Source organism: Lissotriton helveticus, chromosome 5_1, assembly GCF_964261635.1.
Source record: "Lissotriton helveticus chromosome 5_1, aLisHel1.1, whole genome shotgun sequence".
NCBI classification, from domain to species: Eukaryota; Metazoa; Chordata; class Amphibia; order Caudata; family Salamandridae; genus Lissotriton; species Lissotriton helveticus.
The window spans coordinates 1,627,553,627-1,627,566,372 of record NC_136065.1 but is presented as its reverse complement, the minus strand read 5'-3'; the positions used below and the strand labels follow the sequence as shown (position 1 = coordinate 1,627,566,372).

The window sequence follows — 12,746 nt, the reverse complement described above, 5'->3', positions numbered from 1 at the left end:
GACTTTCTGGTTTGAATCCATTCACAGACCATCTCCCATATAGGTACTGCTTTGATATCTGTTCAAAAGGTGAGAAATCTGCGGCTAATAGTATCTATAAGGAGAACAAGTTACTTACCTATGGTAATTCTCTTTTTGGTAAAGATTCTAGCCTCTGACTCTTCACCGACCCTTCTATCATCCCTATTTTGTGATTGGTCTCTACCCATTAATAAGATCCCAAATCTTGGAATCTGCACACTGCTTAAAACCCCCTATCTTTTTTGGGGTTCTGTGTCAGAGGGGCGCGTACAGCCTCAAAGCAACTGACAGCACGCAGGGGTGCCAGATATATGGGCTTCACACTTCATTTCCGGAGCGTAGTGGCATCAATGTGGAGCTGCATGGCTCCACCTGACAGCATGTCACGGTACTGCTGAAAAGTTCCTGGATAGAGTCTGGCGCCTGTAGAATATTTAAAAGGCGATGAATCTGTGGCTAGATAGTCTCTACCAGAAAGAGTATTACCAAAGTTAAGTAACTTGTTCATCGTTTGCATTTCTCTGATAGGCAGAATGTTGATGTCTCAGCCGTGACTGTCCTTAATTCTTTTTAGAAGTAAGAAGGGGCTTGCAGTCTTTCTTCTGTAAAAATATAGTGGAGTGGAAGGGTAACCATTTACTTCTCTTCCCAGATTTGTGTCTGGAAACTTTGGCTAGGAGGAGAGCCCTGCTTATGATCAAGAAGGACTTTATTTCAAGAGGTCTTCAGGTTTCTTTGAAGGTGACACAAATGAGGGGAATAAACATACTTTTGAACAGGTAGTAACCTCTAAATCTTTCCTAAAGAATGAGAGCTGAGACCGAAGGTTAAGCCTGCTATGTGCTGTGGAGCTAGTTGTTTTTAGCGTCGGGCTATAGACCGCTCTAGCTGTCTGTTTTTATTTATTTATATATTTGAGTGAATTTTCTCAGTATTAAACATACTGACAATCAACATAACATTATATCATTATAACTGATGGGTTTCAGACTCAGCGAGCTGTCTTGATTCATGGCAGCACCTAGCTTAGATGGCTAAAATAATGTTCTGCTAAACAATTTTGCATTCATGGAATAATGCTGCCACCATGTGGATATTTTGTGTATTACAGGTAAGTCAGATACCTTGGCTCCATAATTACTTGGTTTTTAGGTCTCGGCCTAGCGAAGGCTGCGCTTGGGAGATTTTATGTCTACAGTATGGGGGCTTAAACACGCCCCTCTTCTCCATTGGCTGGCCTCGTAAATGCTGGCCAGCCATTGGAGGAGAGGGGCATCACTCCGTTCAAGCCCCGTCTTTTTCGGATTCGGGGGTGTGTTTTTTTAGCTTCTTGCTGTTTTCTTTCTCTCCTCTCCCTATTGGCTGGAATTTTACCTTCCAGCCAATGGGAAGAGGAGAGAAAGAAAAACACGCCCCCAAATCCGAAAATGACTGTGCGTTTCTCCGAGGCATTTCTGCCTCGCCTCCGAGAAACGTGGTCGTGTTGAAAATGCATGCACTTTCGAGTCCTTGCCGAGCCATGTAGAAATTTTTTGCAGGGTTCGTTAGAATTCATTGAACATTGTAGGCACGCACAGATGCTCGAGCAATAATGTGTCCAGTGACTTGACTTAAGGAGACCGCAAATTGATGCAGGTAATCAAAACCGCTGTGGACTAAAATTCAGCATTGTATAGTTGTCACCAGATCAACCTTTTGTGTTGAAAATGGAACTCTGTTTCTATCAGGAAAAGCATTTGGTTTGAAATGATCTGAATCCAGCATTTGCCAGCCTAGGCTCCCGCTCCTTCCCTCCCGCTCTGTGGCAGCCCATCTCCCTCCCTCCCTCTCCCGTTCCTGAGGCCGGCCGCCATGTTACTGGGGAGATTGTAACCCCTTGGTGCCCAACCTCTTCCCTACCCTGGCTGCCCCAGCCCGTGGAGGGCAGGAGGAGGAGCTGCCTGCATGGGCTGAGCTGGCAGGGCCGCCATCAATCACCCTGCGCACTCACACCCTCCTGCCTCCCGCCCACTCTCCACCCTGCCCCCCTCCACCCCCTCGCTTGTTTTTGCTTGTTTTTCTTTGCCCCCCTCGCATTAAAAATGGGGCAGACAGAGCCACAATTGTTCGCCTTTGCAGGACATTGTGCGCCTGGATAACTGGATGTCGGCCGTGTCTGTGCAGGGTCCGGGGGCGGCGGTATTTCAGTTTACAGCTTAGCTCACTTCCTATGTCTGAGGTTTCCCCCGTAGCCTCCTTCATAATGTGCGGGTTTCCCAGCGGTCGGTGTGTGCTGGCCTCTCATCCTCCGAGGATACCGGAAGGAGCGGGGACCCTCTGTAGACCCCTCCCGGGGCCTGCGTGATGTATTCACTCACGGGTCTGAGTCTCTCAAGCTGATAGCGCTCCTCTCTGTGGTCGTTGATTCCTCGCCCGGCCTGGTCTTCCCTCCCCGTTGTCCTTGCACCGGCCGGAGCCGCATTCACGTTGTTGCCGCGGGCAGTCTACTTTTCAAGCCGCTTGTGAAATGTCTGCATTTTGCAATTCTCAAGGGTGAAGTAGAATCCAACCGCGCTGGATAGTGAGAGCTGAGCGAGTCCTTTGCGTTATACAATGGAAACTTGGATGGCGCTGTCCTTCTTTTACCTTTTTATTTCGATTTAACTTGAATGATGCGGGCCTTCGCTCTTCAGCTGGCCATATTTGAACGGAAGATGTTACAGACAATGTTTTGTATGGTGTGATTTTAGAGTTTGGCGGATATAGGATTTCACCATTTTGTCTATTACCACTTTCATGGTTAAATTTGTTTTATTGTTGCCTCAGTAATAAGCACACAAAGCATCCAATGCATTCTGGCAGCTTGGTATCAACATTCAGCCTCAGCTAACATTGCTGCAACTTTTAAATGAACTTTTAACCCACTCATCCCCCCCCCGCCTAACCAACGGATATCTTGGTTTGAGTACAAACCCAGGCTTCATTCATAAGTGGGGATCCCAACACAATCACTCCATCGACTCAGTCAGGTGCAGCAATTTTAAGCATCTAGGGCAAGTCCGTTCCGTAATTTCCTGGGAAAGCTGAGCAATTAACAGACGCCAGGACTCCCTGAATGTGTTCCACTGTTGTCTAAGTGTCGTCGGAAGCCTCTCCATTCCTAGTAGGTGCCTGATGCGGTGCAAACAGTGTTGGCGTAATGGTAACTTCTCGGTTCCCCATAGAGCTAGAATCGATTGATGTGCTGCCCCTAATGCCAGTGCTATATGTTGGCCCCTTTTGGATTTAAGCGTAAGTGAGTTAGGGGCGCCCATTATCGCATATGAGGGGAACCTGGATATCTTTGAGTATCAAAGTTTGTATCTATTATCTGATAGGATTTCCTCCCAGAACTGGGTTAATTTGGGGCACTCCCACAAGATCTGAACCAGGGTTTCTGACTTCCAAATCCCCTCCAACATCAATCCTCCTGCTCAGGATTCCCTTTTAGCAGCCGGACTGGGGTTAGGTACCAGTATGTGGCTATCTTCGTCGTCGTTTCTGCGCTATATGGATTAGTGACAGTATGCCACACCCGGTGGTAATGTCTCGCCATGCCGCCTGATTGGGGGAAGGGAGGGGGGGTTGAGGAGGGTGCCCTGGGGGACCCTGGGGGCTTGTGAAGGGGGGGGAGGACGCCTTAGGTACACCAGTAGGTTAGGGTTAGAGGTATTCACCCCGCAGAACCCACCTCAAGACTAGAAAGCTCTTCAGTGCATTAGTGTGCCACTCGGAGGGCACGAGGGGCAGGGAGTGTACACACGGGGAGAGCTCTCGTGAGACGTGCACATATCTCAGGGGCAGAGAGGGGAGTGAAAGGAGGAGGGGCAGGAAGGTGCAGTAGCCCTGGGAGCAGCGAGAGCAGCACGCGTCCCCCTCTCCTGTTCGCGGCCCGCAGCTTGGATAATGCAGGTAAGCTCTCCCTCCACCCTGTGCCCCCTTGGTGAGTGCTCGCTTTTCTTGCCTCTGTTCCCTCGTTGTGCTTGCTTTCCTGCCCCCTGTTCCCTCGTTGTGCTTGCTTTTCTGCCCCCTGTTCCCTCGTTGTGCTTGCTTTCCTGCCCCCTGTTCCCTCGTTGTGCTTGCTTTCCTGCCCCCCCTGTTCCCTAGTTGTGCTTGCTTTCCTGCCCCCTGTTCCCTAGTTGTGCTTGCTTTCCTGCCCCCTGTTCCCTCGTTGTGCTTGCTTTCCTGCCCCCTGTTCCCTCGTTGTGCTTGCTTTTCTGCCCCCTGTTCCCTTCTTGCCTCTGTTCCCTGACTGTGCACGTGTTTGTTGCCTCTGTTCCCTAGCTGTGCTCGTGTTTTCTTCTTGCCTCTGTTCCCTGGCTGTGCTTTCTTCTTGCCTCTGTTTCCTGGCTGTGCTCGTGTTTGTTGCCTCTGTTCCCTAGCTGTGCTCGTGTTTTCTTCTTGCCTCTGTTCCCTGGTTGTGCACGTGTTTTTTACCTCTGTTCCCTAGCTGTGCTCGTTTTTTCTTCTTGCCTCTGTACCCTAGCTGTGCTCGTGTTTTCTTGCCTCTGTTCCCTGGCTGAGCTCGATTCTGTGTGTGGCTCTCTCTGTGTGTGTGTGTGTGTGTGTGTGTGTGTGTGGCTCTCTGTGTGGCTCTCTGTGTGTGGCTCTCTGTGTGTGGCTCTCTGTGTGTGGCTCTCTGTGTGTGTGTGTGTGTGTGTGTGTGTGTGTGTGGCTCTGTGTGTGTGTGTGGCTCTGTGTGTGGCTCTGTGTGTGTGTGTGTGGCTCTGTGTGTGTGTGTTGGCTCTGTGTGTGTGTGGCTCTGTGTGTGTGTGGCTCTGTGTGTGTGTGGCGCTGTGTGTGTGGGTGGCTGTGTGTGGGGGGGGCTGTGTGTGTGTGTGTGGGGCTGTGTGTGTGTGTGTGTGTGGCTCTGTGTGTGTGTGTGGGGCTGTGTGTGTGTGGCTCTGTGGGTGTGTGAGGCTCTGTGTGTGTGGCTCTGTGTGTGTGTGTGGCTCTGTGCAAGTGTGTGTGGCTCTGTGTGTGTGTGTGGCTCTGTGCAAGTGTGTGTGGCTCTGTGTGTGTGTGTGTGTGTGCGGCTCTGTGTGTGTGCGCGGCTCTGTGTGTGGCTCTGTGTATGTGTGTGTGGCTCTGTGTGTGTGGCTCTGTGTGTGTGGCTCTGTGTGTGTGGCTCTGTGTGTGTGGCTCTGTTTGTCTGTGTGTGGCTCTGTGTGTGTGTGGCTCTGTGTGTGTGTGGCTCTGTGTGTGTGTGGCTCTGTGTGTGTGCGGCTCTGTGTGTGTGCGGCTCTTTATGTGTGTGTGTGGCTCTTTATGTGTGTGTGTGGCGCTGTGTGTGTGTGTGTGTGTGGCTGTGTGTGTGTGTGTGTGTGTGTGTGTATGGCTCTCTGTGTGTGTGTGTGTATGTGTGGCTCTCTGTGTGTGTGTATGTGTGGCTCTCTGTGTGTGTGTATGTGTGGCTCTCTCTGTGTGTGTGTGTGTGTGTGGCTCTGTGTGTGTGGCTCTGTGTGTGTGTGGCTCTGTGTGTGTGTGGCTCTGAGTGTGTGGCTGCGTGTGTGTGTGTGTGTGTGTGTGGCTCTGTGTCCGCTAATACTCTCTACTACTCTCTAATGCTCACCTATTGCCATTGTAAATGACAATACCATTTATTTATGTTTTTTTTAAAAACGAAAAATGAAATAAATGCCATTTGCTATGCCAATAGCTCTAACTTTAACAAAGCCGAGGCCATTGCATTGTAAATGCTTGTTGATCCTGGGAAAATTGAACGCTTCATGCAGGAGCTGTGCTGCCTTTAGCCCATTGTTAGTGCCTAACCAATAAGTGTGCGAAAAGTGGGTCTGGTGGATGGATTTTCCAGGTGATGTTCTTAGGCACTCCTTTCTTGAATTGTATTTTTGCTGTCTCTCTTTGCTATCAGTTGTATCCTAGTGAGCAGAGCCATTTTTCATGATAGGTTTGGTCTTCAGTGTTTGGCTGTTACATGCCTCATCTTATATTGCAGTGTTTTTTTGAGTGTCATTGGCACTTCTTATTTGTAATGAATTTCCAAAAGAAAGGTGTTAAAGTACCTTCTATCCCCTCCATAGTTCCCCTCCAAGAGAGGATTCAGATCACTTGCTATCCTGACTTGTTCTTTGAAATCTTGGACTAGTATTAAACGATTGTCCATTGTTGTTTTTAGCTTCCCATCATGGTAAGCCAGCCTCTTGCCTCTCCCTTTGCTGCTTTCCCTCCCCACCTTTATTTCTGTTGTACCCTTGTCCTTCAATTCTTGGAGCTCTCCCTTCCACTTTTACCCCACAGCTGTTCACTTGCACACACTTCAGTTCTGGGAGCTATCTCTCCCACTTTCCATGTAGTTTCCTTTCTCTCGCCACCTCTCCTTATGCAGGTTTACCTCTCCTGCCTGTCACACTACTCTCTTCCCTCTCTCATTTTGAAGTTTGCATTCTCTTGTCTCCCTCACATCTCCAATGGAGCGTGTATTCACCTGCAGCTTCCTTTCACATATCACCCCTCTTATTCTTCGCCTCTCCATATCCAGTTTCTGTATTTTCTTACTCATTCCTACATTTCTTTCCCCTGTCATTATGGTTATCCCTAACCACTTCACTTTCAGCCCTCTTTTACTCCATTTTTCCCATGCTTCTCTACCTCCCACTAGCTCGTCCTTATCATTATCTTCCTTTCATGCTTACAGCATTCTCTCCATCTTCTCCTGCAACTTCCTTTCACCTCTCCCCATCAAGTTTGCCTGCCCCTCCCTCTCTCGCCTGCTCATGAAGTTTCCAGTGCCCCTCACATCTCCCCATGCAGCTCTCCCCTCCATTCCATGTTTCGATTCCCAGTTCACTTAAACCTGTTGCCCTGCTCCCTTTGCTCTCTTTAAACATTTACCTGACCCCCCTGTAGCTATCCCCTTACCTCTCACCTTTCTACTTCTAGCTCCTTTTTTCCTTCCCTATTTCACTTCCACCCTCCCTCAACCCTTTTGCATCTCTTTTTGAAGCTCTTTCTCAACAGTCCAAGATCCGATCAGTCCCGTCGAGTTCCATCGCGACCCTGCAGCGTAGGGTGCAACAGTCTGGCTTCTGGAGCGGTGCCTCTTTTGAGTCATCCCCTCCCTCCCCTCACTCAACAATAGTAATACATAGGATAATACAATCTACACAGCTGAATATATACTTGCCAGCTTTCATGCAAGTCTATCCACACGGTTAAAAGTTCTAGGCAAGCTAACAAATGCCTTTTCAATGGAAAGTACATCTCAACCATATCTACACAGTGGCAAGTGCTGCTGTATAATGCAGATTTTCCACAGTTTTAATGTAAAGAAAATCATGATTTTATTAAAGGCACGGAGGCTAATATTATGCATCATCTTTTATTACTACTCAAACACAGCAGCAACATCATAGAATCAGAACATATATGTGCATTTATGCATGTGTGTGTATATGTGTATATAAATATATTAGTACTGGCAACAGGGTTAGTAGTGATGCGGCAAGTATTGGCGCCTCTAATTACAACGTCAATAGAATAAAGAACAAATATTCAACGGTGCTACAGGTGAGAGGATAACCCAAAACCTCCAAATCGGACCGCAGTCCTCTAAACAGTAATACAGATGACCTGTGCACACATAATTTTCATTAACAGTATTAAGACTGTAAGTATTTCTAAAGCATCACAAACACACAACATATGATCCAGATGGCGTTTTCTTTCCGTTTGGTTTATTTTTTTTCCAGGTGCCCAGCCAACACGTGTTTCGTCAGGGTGTAACCCAAGACTTCTTCAGGGCTAAAGATGTATAATGGCAATACGTTACACAATTGTACTGGCCTCATATATTTACAGGTGGTGGCAGACTACTAAAACGTGACAACTTCAGCCGTTGTGACATCCCAATCAGACCAACATATTGAGTGTGCACAGGAAAGCAAAAGTCACCTCTTCCGTGCATGTATCTGGCATAATGTCAAAGCCTTCATACTCGCCTTGCATGTAAAACATGATGAAAACAATTTATGTTAAGACTCGTCTAACAACATCTTAAAATCTAATAGTTACATTGAATATAAGTCATGTCCGATAACCATCATAAAACATTTTATATTACCAGAGCTCCGAATTATAAGAGTGTCTTTCCAGATATATATGAAGTGCCAAAGAAAACAAGAAAAGGAACAAGAAACAAGTGATAGGGAGTAAAGGGCATGCAGAAAGCTACAAACCTATCCTTAGAAGACCATCTTACCTATTGGACAGATGGCTAGAGTGTCAAGATTCCTACAAGAAGGGAAACAGAGTCTGATGAGTGAACAGGTAGATCAATTTCTAAAGGTACAGTGGGTGGGGTGGTAAAATCCACCATTCTCACCTCTCCGCCGGTTATACTTCCGTCCCGGCTGTAGCGTCAGAAATTTACATAAAAAGAGTAGTGCACAGGAGTAGCTGGTAAGTACCAATGTGGAGCACTAAAGAGGGGAAAACGAGTGTGAATGTGAGAGTCGTGCAGCCACCATGGTTTACATGTACGCTAAACATGGGTATGTATTCACAGGCAAATTAGAAACTTACGTACTCCATGGTGCGCCACTATACACGTATATATGGAGTAATTCCTACTAAGTTGAAATCTCAAATGGTCGATATCATGATTCAGACTTAAGTTAAAAAAACGTCCTCACTGGCTCTCGTAACTTCCGACTGCACATATGCAAAGAGCAACCTAGTTAAAGTGACTTTGTGAGTAACAATCCAAACTCTGACTTGTTAAATACCTACGGCCGGTTCCAGTACCACACAACTACATCATTCATCAACACTAACAGCGTTTAATATCTTTATACGTCCCATAAGTATTGGGAAAACAAATTTCAAGGATAGAGCCAGTGGGGCGCATTCAAACCGATAAGTATCGTATAATATAAAACTCGAATTTTCATGCTTCAAACGGGTTGTAAGATTCAAAGTAAACCCCCGCATTAGCTATCAATGTTACCCGAGGCTCACCTATTAATGCTCCCTGCCACGCGGTAAGAAAGTGACTCCACTGGCGGCGTGGTTCGAATTCTGGAGCCGGACGCGAGTGAGTGCCCGGGTCTCCGTCTCAAATGTAATCGAGAAAAGGCTGAAACGCCAACCTCGTTTCCGGAAAACCCAAAATCTGTGCCAAACCCGGAAGTGGGTTTGTCAAACGACAGTGTATAGCGGCAAAACAACAAAACCCAATATTTATTTAGTTCAAAGTCCAAGAGTAAAGCGTATTTGTGTGTGAATTCGGCTCAAACTTAAAAATAATGTGCTCCTAGCTCGATCATTTAAAATACACTGACCCAAAAACGTACATGCTGGAAATGATGCCATAAGTCATTGGCAAATAGCCCAAGTTCCGTCTAGTAAGGGCGAGGCTGTGTGGTCACATAACTACGTGAATCCAAAGTTTCAAACCACCCATATTTTACTTAAAACGTAGCAACTTTTTACTAATCTGGCATCATTGGGATGTTCTGTGATTGTTTAAATAGCCAAGCAGCCACAGCTACATGGTGTAAATGGTACTAGAAACCTTTCTGCATGTGTATAAGAGGCAATCTTCTAACTCTTGTTTTCAGAAAAGACTGAAGGCATGAAGTGAGTGAACTCTTGTAAAATGGATATGTTTCTGGTCTTTTTGTTACAAAACTGTTCCATATGTGTGCTGGCAGCGACCATTGTAAATGCAAGTATAGAAAAGTCTATGGTATTTTTAGCTTTTCTACTTGGAGCAGGTACAGCAGAGGCAAATAACAGAATACTTCTCAGCATAATTATGGGAATGCAATACATGGGTGAAATCTTGTTTGTGATGTTGAGGCAATACAACCTTCTGTACCTTCCCCTTGCTCACGGGTTTCTGTAATCCTTCACTTCTGATCTAGCATGTGGCATTGATTAGGCACAAGAGCAGTACACTCTGGCACCTTCAAGGCATATATCCACCCAACAGATCAATTCCCTTTTCAATTCTTGTGATTATTCACTACCAGTCTTTGTTCATGCTGGTCTGTTACTCAGTCTCTCATGGTCGAACAGTTCTCAAGACCTGTGGTTACCCACTTCTTTTAGTTGCAGATCGGCCAGGTATGGGACTGTTGCCTGCAGCGGTCCTCAGCATATGGCGGCTGCGTCTCAGCTAAGGTGCCTTCAGCAGCTGTGGTCTCCCTAAGAAGGGTGCAGACAGCACACTGGTATGGCAGGTGCAGCCATTATGCTACTCTTGATCTCATTGATGGCTTTGGCTGTTGTGGACTCGATGCTCACCTAGGCATTTTCAGAGCATTATGGGTCTGATGTCAGTAGCAATAGCACGAGTCTCTCAATCACAGTGGACTGCCCATCTCACTCGGTGCTTGATTTTTGCAGAAGGCTTCGTGGGGTTCACTTCCAGAACCAGTTAGGGCACCAGGGGACCCTTCCACATACAGGTCGATATGGGCTTTGCTATATTGCAGTATCTTGCACTGTCCTCAAAGACATGAACATGCTGGGCTTCTCCTCCTGGACAGTTTCTCCTCTAGCGTCATGCACACTCCTTCCCTTTCTCAGCAGGCAGACACGCTTCTTGGGTCTAGGCAGACCCTCAGCTCGTCCAGCAGAATAGGCAAACTTCTGTTGATGTCCTCTCATCTCTGGGAGACTAGCTGTCATGCAGGCAACGGCCCTAGTAATATAGCACTTTGAGTAATGTGCAAACCATTCCCTACCTAGGTCATTAAGAATTTGGAACTGGTCAAAGTGTGGTTGGATCTCAATTTTTTAGACATTTTCCTGACTGCAGATGTGGATCCACTATCTAAGGTTTCAGAACCGGGTTGTGGTGGTTATCTTTCAAATGTCCTTTTTTGGCTGTTCCCCAGCACAGTCTTTGTGCTATGTAGCGGCTCTCACAGCCGGTAACAATGATGCTGGCTCCAAGTAGGAGTATCCAAAACAGGGCACAATGAAGTGTGAGCTCCCTGCAGCTGGCTGTCACCTTGTGTAAGAGAAAGCTACTGTCCTAGCCCTCGCCTCTATCAATTCCCAAATGGCATTGCTCAGGAAGGACTAATCAGTCCCCTTTGCGATCAAGGTCCACATTAAATATCTAAGTGGAGACCTATCTCCGCCCTTTTTCACGTCAGTGTCTGTATATCTACCCTCCAGGTGCAGGAATACAGCCAGTAAGCTTCCACTGTCTGGGGAAGCTGCATACCCCTGCTTCACCCGCCCTCCCCATCCCAGTGCTCATACTTTTTCCCCACAGAGTCTTACTGCCATACATGTGCTGCACACCCACTGGCCATACATGCATTTGTCACACTCTTCGTCAGAACTTTATGTGAGAGGGGTCAGTAGGCTGTCCTCTCTCTGCCACAGAGAAAAAGGCTCTGGTCAAATTACTGACATTACTGATTCACACAACCCCACTGGGATGCTTCAGCCACCTTTTTGTGTCTCACCCTAGACATGAAGTTTAGTCCTTTGCTCAGTATGAAGGCACAATTGGTGTCCCCTACCAGTTCACATAATAGGTTCTGGGCCTTGCATTAGGCCTCTGTGCACACCCTAGATTAGCACGATGCCAGGGGCAAATACAAAGTTAAGATACCAGTTTCACAAGCAGTCAAGCACTCTGGGCAGGGGTATATGCCTGCTCACCATGCGGGGGACATTCCCTTCCCAGGAATATCTATGAGCTTGAAAATCCCTGCATGCAAAGTGTTATCAGCTGGCTGGCTGGAGGTGTATTGCATGACAAGTAATGGTACACACTAGCTAAGAAGCAATGGACTGGAATGCAGCTCAGAATGATTACCAGTGGCTGAGACTAGTTCAAGCTTTCCATCCATCATATTTTGTGCTGTCGAAGTAAGTCTCCCTAAGTAAGTGCCCAGGCAGGAGCTAGATTTGTTGTGTCTTAGGACTGAAGCAGCACCTTAAGACCCAATAAGGCAATTGCTTGGTTTGCGCTTTCTTGTTTCCTACTCAGAGGAGATGTGACCTATCCGTTCCAGCTTGATTGGTCCTTATTGGGTGCAGTCTGTGGTGCAAGACTGAGTTCCATATGTTGATCCTTGAATGTAATGGCACAGACAAGCTAAAACATTCTGAACAGGAATGAGATCCAAAGCACCTACTAGTTGCTGAGATTAATCAATACATATCACCCATCCTTTTCTGTGATCACATCAAATAGCACCACTCTGCAGCAATGAACACAGTACAGGTAGAGCATGAGCGGCACAGTACAAACTTCACTAATATACACAGAAAATTTACAACCTGGGCAACACCAGGACACAGTGCCCTACTTGCACATTGTGCAATCACAGGCAGCTCCAGTGCAAGCTTCCCCAGTGGACAACATAAGTGCAGCATGTACAGCCATAGGTCAAAAACATGTAAAGAAGGTGACATCTCCCTCAGTGGTTTTGTGTGGCCTCTGCCACACCTGTTTTGTGTTTGAGTTTGCCAAATTGTTGGATGTTGGGCATTGGGGGATCATTCAGTCATGGTTACTGCTTTGAATCGGGTACTTTAAGTGCTGCATTTAAAAGTGCTAGAATGTAAATTAAAAACCAAGGCTGGATTAGTAGCTCATTCCTGGCATTGAATATTTCCAGACCAAATAGTAGTGCAAGCTTCCGTCACCTGTAAAGGGCAGTACAAACAGCTGCAGTCCAAACGCCCCTCACATACATGTACAGCATTGCAAGTTC

At 46.9% G+C, this 12,746-nt stretch overlaps 1 protein-coding gene and 1 long non-coding RNA gene across 3 annotated transcripts in view; one reads left to right on the top strand and one right to left on the bottom strand.

Moving 5' to 3' along the window:
• The window catches only part of LOC144755661 (NEDD4-binding protein 1-like), a 272,368-nt gene that overhangs the window by 169,007 nt on the left and 90,615 nt on the right, over window positions 1-12,746 (top strand). The window lies entirely within an intron of this gene.
• LOC144753742 (uncharacterized) lies at window positions 7,368-8,291 on the bottom strand. Its single transcript, XR_013594506.1, has 2 exons — window positions 8,261-8,291; window positions 7,368-7,803 (listed from the first exon to the last, which is right to left on the bottom strand). It is a non-coding gene; the product is annotated as an uncharacterized LOC144753742 (long non-coding RNA).